A 12,166-nucleotide genomic window follows, 5' to 3' on the forward strand; every position below is an offset into this window, starting at 1 on the left:
TTTCCAGGCTGGGCCTCCCCATGTGGTCCACCGCAACGATAGCTTTTCGACACAACATTGATGACGAGCAGGTGTCTCGTTTCCCGCTGCGCCAGACACTGTGTGGCGGCCAAGTCCCTGCTCTTAAAGAAGACGCGGTGATCGTGCCAAGCATCAGGGCGGCCCCTGCGGCAGTTACTGTGTCTCGCACTCCGGTCAGAGGCCAAGAATGCTGTGGAGGCAGGGCTTCCCTGCCGTGCATCACCACAGTGGCTAAACGTTGTTGCAGTGCCAGAGGGCAGCAAAGTGTGAGGGCAGGCCCGTCTTCAGCTACTGCATATACTGGGATGGATTCAGTTCAAGAACCAGATGTCCAGGGAGTGCAGGCAGACGGCAAAAGTAACAGCAGATGTCCACAAGGGATCACTGAAAGAATATCGACTGAAAGAATATCGACTACCCAAAATATCGTTGAGAAAATATCGACAGTCAAAATATCGAGTTTCTATCTACAAACAGGTAAGTACAAAAATATCGAGTACAAAATATCGTTTACAAAAATATCGTTGTAAAAAATATCGACTTTACTAAAAACAATGTTTAATTACATTAATATCAAACATTAATTACTAAAATATAATTAACAATACTTAAAATAACTTTTAATAATTAAATAATTAATGAAAGTAAAAAAATAATATTTTTTAATCATATTTCTTAAAACATATATATATATATTAACAAAATTTAATTAAATAATAGTCAATATTGTATATGTACCCCAAAAACCCCAAACTGACCCTGAACCCTAAAAATACCCCTTTACCCAAAAACTAAAAACTGACCCTGAACCCTAAAAATACCCCTTTACCCAAAAACCCAAAACTGACCCTGAACCCTAAAAATACCCCTTTACCCAAAAACTAAAAACTGACCCTGAACCCTAAAAATACCCCTTTACCCAAAAACTAAAAACTGACCCTGAACCCTAATAATACCCCTTTACCCAAAAACTAAAAACTGACCCTGAACCCTAAAAATACCCCTTTACCCAAAAACTAAAAACTGACCCTGAACCCTGAACCCTAAAAATACCCCTTTACCCAAAAACTAAAAACTGACCCTGAACCCTAAAAATACCCCTTTACCCAAAAACTAAAAACTGACCCTGAACCCTAAAAATACCCCTTTACCCAAAAACTAAAAACTGACCCTGAACCCTAATAATACCCCTTTACCCAAAAACTAAAAACTGACCCTGAACCCTAAAAATACCCCTTTACCCAAAAACTAAAAACTGACCCTGAACCCTAAAAATACCCCTTTACCCAAAAACTAAAAACTGACCCTGAACCCTAAAAATACCCCTTTACACAAAAACTAAAAACTGACCCTGAACCTTAAAAATACCCCTTTACCCAAAAACCCCAAACTGACCCTGAACCCTAAAAATACCCCTTTAATTTAACATAATTAGCAATTAATCAATTAAATTAAATTAATTACCAATTACATTTTAATTAATTAACAAATATTTTTTAATTAACAATTAATTAAATATTACTACCAATTATTAAATTTACATATTTAATTAATTATAATTAAATTACTTCCCACCCTATTCCCCTATAAACCCACAACCCGCTACAGAAAATACATTATTTTAATTTACATAATTAGCAATTAATCAATTAAATTAAATTAATTACCAATTAAATTTTAAATAATTATCATATATTATTTAATTACCAATTAATTAATTATTACTACCAATTAATAAATGTACATATTTAATTAATTATAATTAAATTACTTCCCACCCTATTCCCCTATAAACCCACAACCCGCTACAGAATAAAATTACACAATAATTAAAAAAAAACATTAATTAAAAATAATTATAACATAAAATGACACTTTTCAAACATATTATAACATAAAAACACTATAAATAATTAAATATTATTTAAAAAATGATATTTTTTACTATCTAGATTATATACTTGGATATTTTCACTGTCTATATTATTTACAGTCGATATTACTTCACTTACCTTAAAAACAATATTTTGGCTGTCGATATTCTGTCTAGTCGATATTTTGTCCAAACGATATTTAAAACTCGATATTCTGTCCAAACGATATTTTGGAGTCGATATTATGTCTGTGCACCGTCCACAAGTGATACCCTGTTAGCGCTGCTGGTGACTGACACTGCCACAGTCCCCAGATGGATGTGAGTACTGCTAAATTACAGCCACATGTGAGTTGGGTGTGTGCAGCTTTGCCTGTGCTGTTTGTGGTGCAAAAAGGTGGTGAAGCCAGTGGGGTGGCAGAATTAGACCCCTGGGGTAGTGGACAGAGCGACATACAGAAACACTGCAGAGCCATGGCCAACATACCAGCAATTGAGCAGTTCACCATTGAAGGTGCCCCATCAGTACAGGCCACCAAATGGAAAGAATGGGTGGAGAAAGTGTTGCTTTTCTTTGAGGCGACTAAAGTTGACAATGCTCAGAAGCGAGCGCTAATTCTATACTTTGGGGAAAGAGACATTTACAAAATAGCCAAATCCCTCAGTGAAGCACCCCCGAAAATATACCTCACCCTCATAGCAGCCCTCATGGCACACTATGAACTGATGGCAAACCAGGACTACAAATGTTTCATATTTCGCCAGACGAGGCACATGGATGAATCAATAGATTTCTTTTATGCCAGCCTCAAATAATTGGCCAGTACATGTCGGTTTAATGATGAAAACAAAGAAATCCAAGGGCAGATCATTCACGGTTGTGCGTCAGCAAAACTCAGATAGCGCATATTGGAAGAACCAGGTAAATCTCTAGCAGACATACTCACACTGGGCAGAACCAAAGAACTCTCCAGAGCCCATACTGCTCACACAGAAGCTGATCTACAGACTCCAGTGAAGACGAAGTCAGTCAACATGGTGTCAGCAAACACCACTGGCAAGCAAAGTTGGAGAGAGGGTGCTAAACAACGCGCCTGCGGATACTATGGGGGGAGCAGTCATCATCCGTCAGAATGCCCTGCAAGAGGAAAGAAGTGTGCAGGGTGTGGCAAACTCAATCATTTTGTGATGGTCTGTTGTTCAGGAAAGGAAAAAGGGCAACGCAACACTGTCAATGCCATCCCTGAGGTCAAAGACAGAAGAAGTGATATGGATGATGTTGCAGCTGAAAAGCACACCATCCACTCAGTGTTTACCATTGGCACTGCTACCAGACAGCTGGTTATCTCCCATAATGCCAAATACAGGTCAGAGGTCATGTCACCATGGCTGTGGTCGAGACAGGGGCGACCATCAACATCATTTCCTCAGAGGTGTTCGACACACTGAGACTCACCCCGAAGCTACACCTGGCCACAATAATAATACATGCATTTGGCCAAGACAAACCCCAGATCATGCGAGGTAGGTTCAGGACCACCATAGCCTACGGATCATACCAGGAAGAGTCGCATGTGTATGTGGAAAAAGAGAGACATGGAATCATTCTGGGGCGCCGAGCAGCCGAAGATCTTCAGATTATGACCTTTGCATTTGGGATACACCACAAAGACATTGTCGACATCCTGAATGAATTCCTGATGGTATTTGAAAGAATTGGATGCCTGAGGGGCAAGGAGATTCACCTACATATTTATTCATCCGTGAAACCTATCACCCTACGCCATCGGTGAATTGAGTTTCACCTAAGGCCCCTAGTTAAAAAAGAGTTGGAGAAACTTGAGGCAGAAGGAATAATTGAAAAAGTGTTCGGACCAACTCTGTGGGTTTCACCAATCGTGGTCACGCGAAAACCCAAATAGCCAGAGGAGGTGAGGATCTGTGTGGACATGTGCATGCCCAATATCGCCATAAAGAGAGACAGGCATTCAACACCAACAATTGATGATTTGATCGGTGAGCTCAGTGCGGCCAGCTGATTCTCAAAACTGGGCCTAAAATCAACTATTGGTTGCACGCCCCACAGGACGAGCCGGCGTATCGCGCGGACAAAGCTTAGACGAGAAGGAACTGATGACGCATCTATATAGACGCCCCCGGGACTACTTGGCCCTACTGCACACACAATACATATTTGGTACCAGGCACATGCCCGATTGCGATGTACAGGGACAATCACGCAAATGACGCCGCTGTGGGACTCCCAGCGACTGGGCTGACTCCGCAGGAGTAAGGGATTCCAAAAATTGGGACAACATTGGTCTTTCTGTAGTAGGAGACCTCTGGAAAAAGGGGGCAGTGAACGATTTTATACGCCTACAAACACAGTATGGCATGGCACAGACGGAGAAATTCAGATATTTCCAAATACGACACGCACTTCAGGCGGTCATACCATTGGGCACTTCCCTACAAGTGGCCACCCCATTAGAAGATAGACTTCTGACGGAACACATGACGAATAGGGTGACGTCCTTGACGTACCGCAAGCTAGTCAACAACCTGCCTGACCCAACATCCAAACTGAGACGGACCTGGTCCCGGGAAGTGGGAGACTTTGACGACTCAGAGTGGCAGGAAGCCCTGTCCTCACCATTTGAGACGGCGATACCATCCAGACTTCGACTGGTCCAGTTCAAGGTGTTACACCGCACATATTACACGAGGACAACACTCCATGCCATGAGAACGGCGGCGCACAAATTCTGCCTGCGCGGTTGTGGGGGGGAGGGCACGTTTTTTCATACCATTTGGGACTGTCCCCGCATTGCGACATATTGGGTCAAAATAATGCACACTATTTCCCAGGGACTAGAACTCTCGATCTTGCCGGAACCGCGGCGATGCTTGCTAAATGTATGGGAGACGAATGACCTTAATCACCGAGAACAAGATTGGGCTATGCTAGGTATGATGATGGCGAAACGTAATATTGCTATGTTGTGGGGATCGGGCACACTGCCAACGCTTAACAAATGGTGTAAAGATATGGATGAAGCGATGGTGGCGGAAAGGACGGTTTTTATTCATCGAGGCTGTCCACAAAAGTGGGGAAAAGTATGGGGGGCATGGAATAAGTTTAGGGGGTACATTTGTGATCCACCAGAACTTGAAACGGATAATGTCTCATTGTGATAGGGCTGTTGGTCTTGGGTGGTGGGGGGAAGGGGTTGTATGTATGGGAAAGTTTTTGATATGTGACAGTATAAACGTATCTTGTTATTTTACGATTCTGATGCGGAAGCAGTCTACAATGACTTGGCCTATAAAAAACTATTCCACCTACCCTCTAGCACCAGAAACACTCTGTTGCGGCTCGAATTCGGCTTGACACAACAAAAGCTTGAGGAACTGGCCGCAATCAGCAAATACTTTTATCTCACTACCGCGGCCCCAGAAAACTCGCTGAAATCTAGCATAAAGAGCATTTTCCTGGAAGAAAAGAATCCATGGTCAAATATTCTCTCCTCCGCTAAAGAAACTCTGAACCTTGCTGTGGATAACTGGGACCTCGAGTTACTCAATTATGCCGCCATTAAAAGCGCAACGAAACGACAAGTCCGGCTCTGCTCACGCATCACTGATCTGGAAGCATTGGAACTAAGAGGCTTCCATGAATCGCTAATACTCCCGCAGCTGGCACAGACCTCGAAACCGCACCTTATCCAAGCAGTGGGCAAGGCGGCAGTTAATAGGATTTTAGCGCTCCGACTACACCCCCTGCCCCTTAAAGAGCTTTACTCCACGAGTAGACTTGAAATAACGCACTCTGAATGCCGATTATGCAAGTATAAACAAGAGAGCTTCGCTGACATCCTGTTTTGCTGCCCGGGGCTGTCCGCTGAGCGTAACCGCTATTTAAAGCTAATTCTACTCAGACAAGGAATTAGAACGATAAAGGAGGCGGTCAACTATCTATTCACAATGGAAACAGTGAAAGATATGGCTGTGTTCAGCAAATTCATCCAACAGACACGCCGGAAGCCGACGGCCCTGTACAACTAGGCCAGCGGCCGTTAACTGCTAACTCAATGAGACATTTCAGTTTACGAAGAAACAGACTAATGAACTTAGTTTTTTAATCATGCTTTTATTTATTTTTAAGTTTTTCCCTCTTCATCTTTTATTATTTTACCTCTGATATGATAATAATGTTTACTTAAAGTTTGACGTCTTCTTTAATGGTTTTGAGTAACCAAATAAAGTTTTTATTCATTCATTCATTCATTCATTCATTCAGTCTACAATGACTATTGATGTATGTACGAGTGCCCTAATTTGCAACTTAATAAAAATCTTTAAAAAAAAAAAAACTGGACCTAAGATCAGGTTACCATCAGCTGGTACTGGATGAGGAATCGCGATACATCACAACTTTCTCGACACATGTGGGCTTGCGGAGATACAAGCGTCCAAGCTTCGGCATCTCCAGTGCCACAGAAGTTTTTCAGAATGTCATTCAGGAACTCTTGGTTGACCTCCCAGGATTAAAAACATCAGCGATGACATTTGGATATATGCAAAGACAGTACTAGAACACTACAACCGGCTGCGAATGGTCCTCTGGAGAATCAAGGAATCAAGTTTAACTCTCCATTGTAACAAGTGCGAATTCCTGCAGCAAAAGTTACACTTTTTCAGATATGTATTTTCCTCAGAGTGAGTAACTCCAGACTCTCAAAAGGTTAGTGATATCAAGGAAGCCCCGGCCCCTGCTACGGTGACTAAGGTGAGAAGTTTTCTAGGGATGGTCACTTATTGTGGCTGGTTCATCAAATACCTCACGACTCTGTCTCAGCCTCTTCGAGAACTGACCAAGGCGTTGGTCCAGTGATCATGGGGCTCTGACCAGGAATCGGCCTTCCATGCTACCAATGATGCCCTGTCCTCTAACACTACATTGGTGTACTTTGACTCCCACAAACATACAACCATTGCAGTAGATGCAGGGCCAAAAGGGCTGGGTGCAGTACTGAAGGAACGATCCACCAAGGAGGTGGAATGGCATAGCATTTGCAAGTCGATCATTGACCATCACTAAACAGAGATACTTCCAAACTGAAAAGGAGGCAATTGCCATTCACTGGGGCTGTCATTACTTTAACCTGTATGTATATAGCAAGTCACTATTTAAAGGCACGGCAGCCAACCCCCCTCCCCGGATTGAGAAGTGGAGGTTACAACTCCAGGAATACCACTGTCAGGTGGAGTGCCAACCTGGATCCCTCAATCTAGCAGACTACCTGTCACACCATCCCTGTGCTGCCACCCCGGAGGAGGAAGCTGACATGGAGGATTTGGAGAAATACATGTGATACGTGACTGAACAGTCTTGCCCGATTGCCTTTTCCATGGAGGACCTCTGCTAGGCAACTCACCTGGATGAATGTCTTCAAAGGGCGCTGGACGCCATGAAGAGCAACCAATGGCATCAACTGAAAAAGAATTCGGAATCATGGAAAGTCTGTTTCATATCCATCACAAGTTGAGTGTGGACACAAATGGATGTCTTTTAACAAGACACCGTCTCGTCATACCTGTCAGTCTTACGGACCGAGTCATTCACCTAGCTCATGCTGGACACCAGGGCATGGTAAATACCAAGAGTTGACTACGGACCAAGGTGTGGTTTCCTCTCATGGATGAACGGGTCGAAGAGCTAGTCCAGTCGTGCTCCTGGTTTCAAGCTGCAGAGAGTGCCATCCTCCCCCACTATTGTTACTGAAAAAAGGATCTTGACGTCCTTGGGTCTGTGCCAACTTAGATATTGGAAGCTCCCCAGGTGGACAACACACCGTGCTGATGATGGATGACTACTTCAAATATGCGGAGGTGGAAGTCATCGCCTCCCTGAGTGCCAGCGAAGTACTGCCCAAATTGGAGAAGATCATGGCTACCCATAGCTTGGTAAAAGAATTGCGAACAGACAAAGGTCCACTTTTTCAAGGACAAGAGCTGACGTCTGATTTTAATTCCTTGCGGATCACTCACAAATGGATTACCCCCAGGTGACCCCAAGCAAATGGGCAGGCTGAACAATTTATGCAGACTCTGAACAAGGTGATCAGAATTGCCTCCACCAGTGACCAACGGATAGAATAAGTAAAATACTCATTCCTCTGAGACTATCGTCAGATTCCACACTCCACCATGGGGCGGGCCCACATACATCTCTCCATGGGTTGGATAGTTGAGGACTTTATCACGCACCATCTCACCTGAGTGCCTGAGCCGATCAATATTCTACCGTGCATGATAAAAGGAAGAAGTCCAATGATCAAGTGAGTCATCAGCAATGGGCCAAGATGTCCGATCTCCAGCTGGGAGAAACCGTGCTGGTCCAAGACCGATATGCTGGAAGTAAATTCCGGCTACCGTTCGAGCGACATCCTTCGACCATTATTGCCATTCATGGTACAAAAGCAACAGCAAAGGGAGGACCTGAGGTCTCACCCGGAATGTATCTGCACTTAAAAGATTTCATCAACACTGTGATGGTGGAAGAGGGAGTCTTGATGTGACCTCTTTCAGGGATGACTATGAAGCGTGTAGTGACGAGGATTGCACCGCAGGGGATGCGGCTGAAGGTGACTCCCCTGCCCCAGGCCCTGAGGCTTCCGGTGGTACTGAGATGACTCTGGTGAGTTGTACTGGTGGAACTCCAGAGCCCATGCGCAACAGAGCCAATTACACCCGGTATGGTGTCTAAAGCAACCCTGGACCATCCTTGCGATGTGAGAGATCACCATGTGTGAGTAACCTGGTGAGCATCTGATATTAGTGGAGTTGGGGTCCATCTCAGGTACGTCCTATCTACTTTGTGTAGTGTGTGTTGCTCATGGACATGTAGTTGGACTCTGATAAATGTGTTGGGCCATGATCACCTACAACAGCTACAATGTTTGATGTGCCATGTTTCTTCCATTTTTGCTTTGGGGAGGAATGTTATGTCGCTCCAGTGATGTAACTGGAGCGAAGTGTGATGTGTAGAGATGTGCTTACTAAGCAGGGGTCCAGGATGCCTGCCGGCCCCAACTGCCTGTCCAAGTTGGTATGTTCTGTGAGTTACGTGAGACTTGCAAATAGAAGATTCCCAGGCCGAGGGCTGAGGCAGTAAGGACCCAGGCCAAGGACATGATAACACACCCTCCTGTGTCCTGTGGTCATTTTTAGGCTGCGCCTCCCTACGTAGTCCTTTCCTTAGTGTCATGCCGCAACAATAGTGTGCGGACACAACAGCGCTGGATCACCCCTGCTCAGTGTGAGATCAGTGTTCGGTGGCCTCTCCGGAACCGTGTACATGTTCCCTCTGACTCTGTTCTTTCACGCGCATAGAGCACGTTTTCAGTTTGGAATATTTGCAATGCAATTGGCAATAAGCGCATGGAGCACATTTTGATACTTGGCAGTGCAGTAGTTAGCACGTGCATGGAGTGCTTTTCAGTTTGGAATATTTGCAGCACAATTTTCAGTAAGCGCACAGAAAGCATTTTGATTCTTTGGCAACACATTGATTAAAAAGCACAAGGAGCGAGTTACATGGTACATTGTTCACACAGTGGTTATCAAGCTCTGAGCCCAAGATTGTTTAATACTTCCTCATTAAGCGTATAGGAGTGCATTGATGTTTGAAACCTTGCAAGCAATTGTCATAAAGCGTAAGCGTATGCATGATTAAGTAGTAGAGACACGCAATATATAACTGATGTTCAAGGTCCTGGCACATATCAGAGCATTTATACTTGCTTCAGAGCACTTGCTTATCATTTTGATTACAAATGAATGCATAGTGCGTGACATTATGAGGCCAACACTCACTGAAGTCTTAACTGAGTTATACCCTTGGGCTCTTGGAGTTGGGAAAACAGCCACCATACCAATGTTATCATACTTATGTTTCTCTCTAACATTTGAAGGTGTGTTTGAGGATAAGTGCATGTTACTAATCTAAAAGATCTGTGTTGCTGTAGAGTCCTTCACCTTGGGTAGTTTCAAGACCCCACTGCCTTTGTTACAGACATCCATCTTTATTTTCAGAAAGCAAGGCCACGCCGCAGGCTCAAGGTAAGGTTCACAGTGGTTTGACACTTACCCCCAGGACTGTTTTATCCTTTTACAATTACTTTTTAAAAACAGTATATTTAAGTAAATTCTTGAACAGAGCAATCAATGATGATTCAATTATATTTTTGTAGCGAGTATATACATAAAAATAGCACATATTTTGGATTCTAGATTGGTGAATCTTGTACGGAATGCCAGAAATATATATCTGATTCCCTATGATATCACTTCCAATCTGCCAGATAGATAACTTTGGAAGATGTTAAGGACACCTTAGTTGACAATAGCATTTAATGTAAGGAACATTTTCTGAGAAGACAAACATTTGTTCAATCGACGGTAAAAGATTCACATGCCTATTTAGATTTAGAATGACACTGTCTTTTCCTTCACAAAGACAGCTGAGAGCCCCCACATAAAATCTGTGCCATTACCAACCTGTGCTGAAGCGCACAGATGTTACTTTTGGCATATTATTTAGGTAGATGCTTCTGGCATTGCTATTATAATTTCTGACAGAAAGCTTGCAGCTAGGGACAGAATTAGGAATTGTTGGATAGCAAAGCCACCAAACAAACAACCGTGCACACCATGGGGCGCTTCAAAGCGTAAGAGATTTAATTGCCAATGTTCTTTATTTCTTTGCATTAGTTTTAGTATATGTGTGCAGCACTGCTGCAAAGTCTTTTGAAGCCCCAGGGATATGTATAATGTGGTATTCATATAAAATATTGAAACATCTATAAATGCCCTCCTTAGAACAGGCAGAGAGGAGATCACGACGATTGAGGAGACAAACATACTCTGACATATTTTCCCTCCACAGTACAAATGAGGGGCAGAGCAACAGAAAGTGCCAAGGATTCAGTAATTGTACTGGTGTGGGAGAGCCAGATATAGAATCTGCAAAGTAGGCGATAATTTGCCGGCAATTGTTTCTCAAAAATATTATTTTGGTAAACATGGTGTTAATATCTGATTAGGATGGATGATCTAGTTTAAATGTAGTCTTTAACACATTAGGGTGAAGGAATAATCAAGTGTTATTTTGGTAGAATTAGTTTGCAGATATTCTACACACACAAGGTGCTAGCTTGAAGGTTTGTAAGCAAAATAAAGCATGGATCACAAACTTTCAAATGGGCTTGGGCTTGTTAAAGAGAATGAAAGGAGCAATGGGCATTATTGGGGCTTAGCCTCTCACCTTCCAACACACAGTGTAGAAGGCAGGCTAGACATGGCCTCAAGAGTTACTTCCACCTTCCTAGCCATTGGCGAAATTAATAATACTATTGGATGACCCAGATGTAGTAACTTTTGAGCAGAAAACATAGGGAAATATGTATACAAATAGATGCCATAAATTAAACATATTGTGGGACATCTTAGTTCTCAAAGAAGAGCTGTTAAAAGCCATATAAAGTGCAAATAATGGACATTCTATATCAGTTTTTTTAGATAATAAAGCAGTAAAATGCTAAAACAATTCCCATTTTAGGTTATCAAATTGGGATGTTTATAGGGATCAGAGATATGTCACAAAGCAGAAATTGTGTAACATTGAAGCCGCCACTGACCGTCGTTACTCAAAATTCTGATGATAGCATCAATGATGTGGGTAAAGAATAACAACTACGAGCATTTTCATAAGAATTCACCCATTGTCTATAAAACTTGTTATTGATTGTAATACTAGTATAAGGTTTGTTAAATGTAAATGATGACTCATGGGACCGTTGGGCGATATATAACTCAAAGTTGTATGATTTTACACAATCTTGAATAATTTCACCTCTGTCTTTAAAAACAATCTTAAATCTTGGAAGGTCTACGCGTTGTACATATCAATAAGCAAGACAAAAGCTTCATGTAAGGAAGAAAGGAACTCAGGGGGATATTATCAAGAACAGCGTTAAAAAGTATCGCCGGTTTAGCAGCAGAACACTGCCGCTAAAGCGGTGATAATGGGCTTGATAATATGCCCTTGAGAATTCCAATAGAAGTCCATGTTTTGGTGTGAACATGGGCTTCTATTGGAATTCTCCCGGGCATATTATCAAGCCCATTATCGCCGCTTTAGCGGCACTTTGCTGCCGCTAAACCGGTGATAATTTTAACGCTGTTCTTGATAATATGCTCCTTAGTTAG

The 12,166-nt window shown here is 42.7% G+C and overlaps 1 protein-coding gene across 2 annotated transcripts in view; it reads right to left on the bottom strand.

Moving 5' to 3' along the window:
- The window catches only part of LOC144763695 (synaptosomal-associated protein 25), a 251,144-nt gene that overhangs the window by 22,403 nt on the left and 216,575 nt on the right, over positions 1 to 12,166 (bottom strand). The gene's annotated exons all lie outside the window — the stretch shown is intronic.

Source organism: Lissotriton helveticus, chromosome 6 (genome assembly GCF_964261635.1).
Source record: "Lissotriton helveticus chromosome 6, aLisHel1.1, whole genome shotgun sequence".
NCBI classification, from domain to species: Eukaryota; Metazoa; Chordata; class Amphibia; order Caudata; family Salamandridae; genus Lissotriton; species Lissotriton helveticus.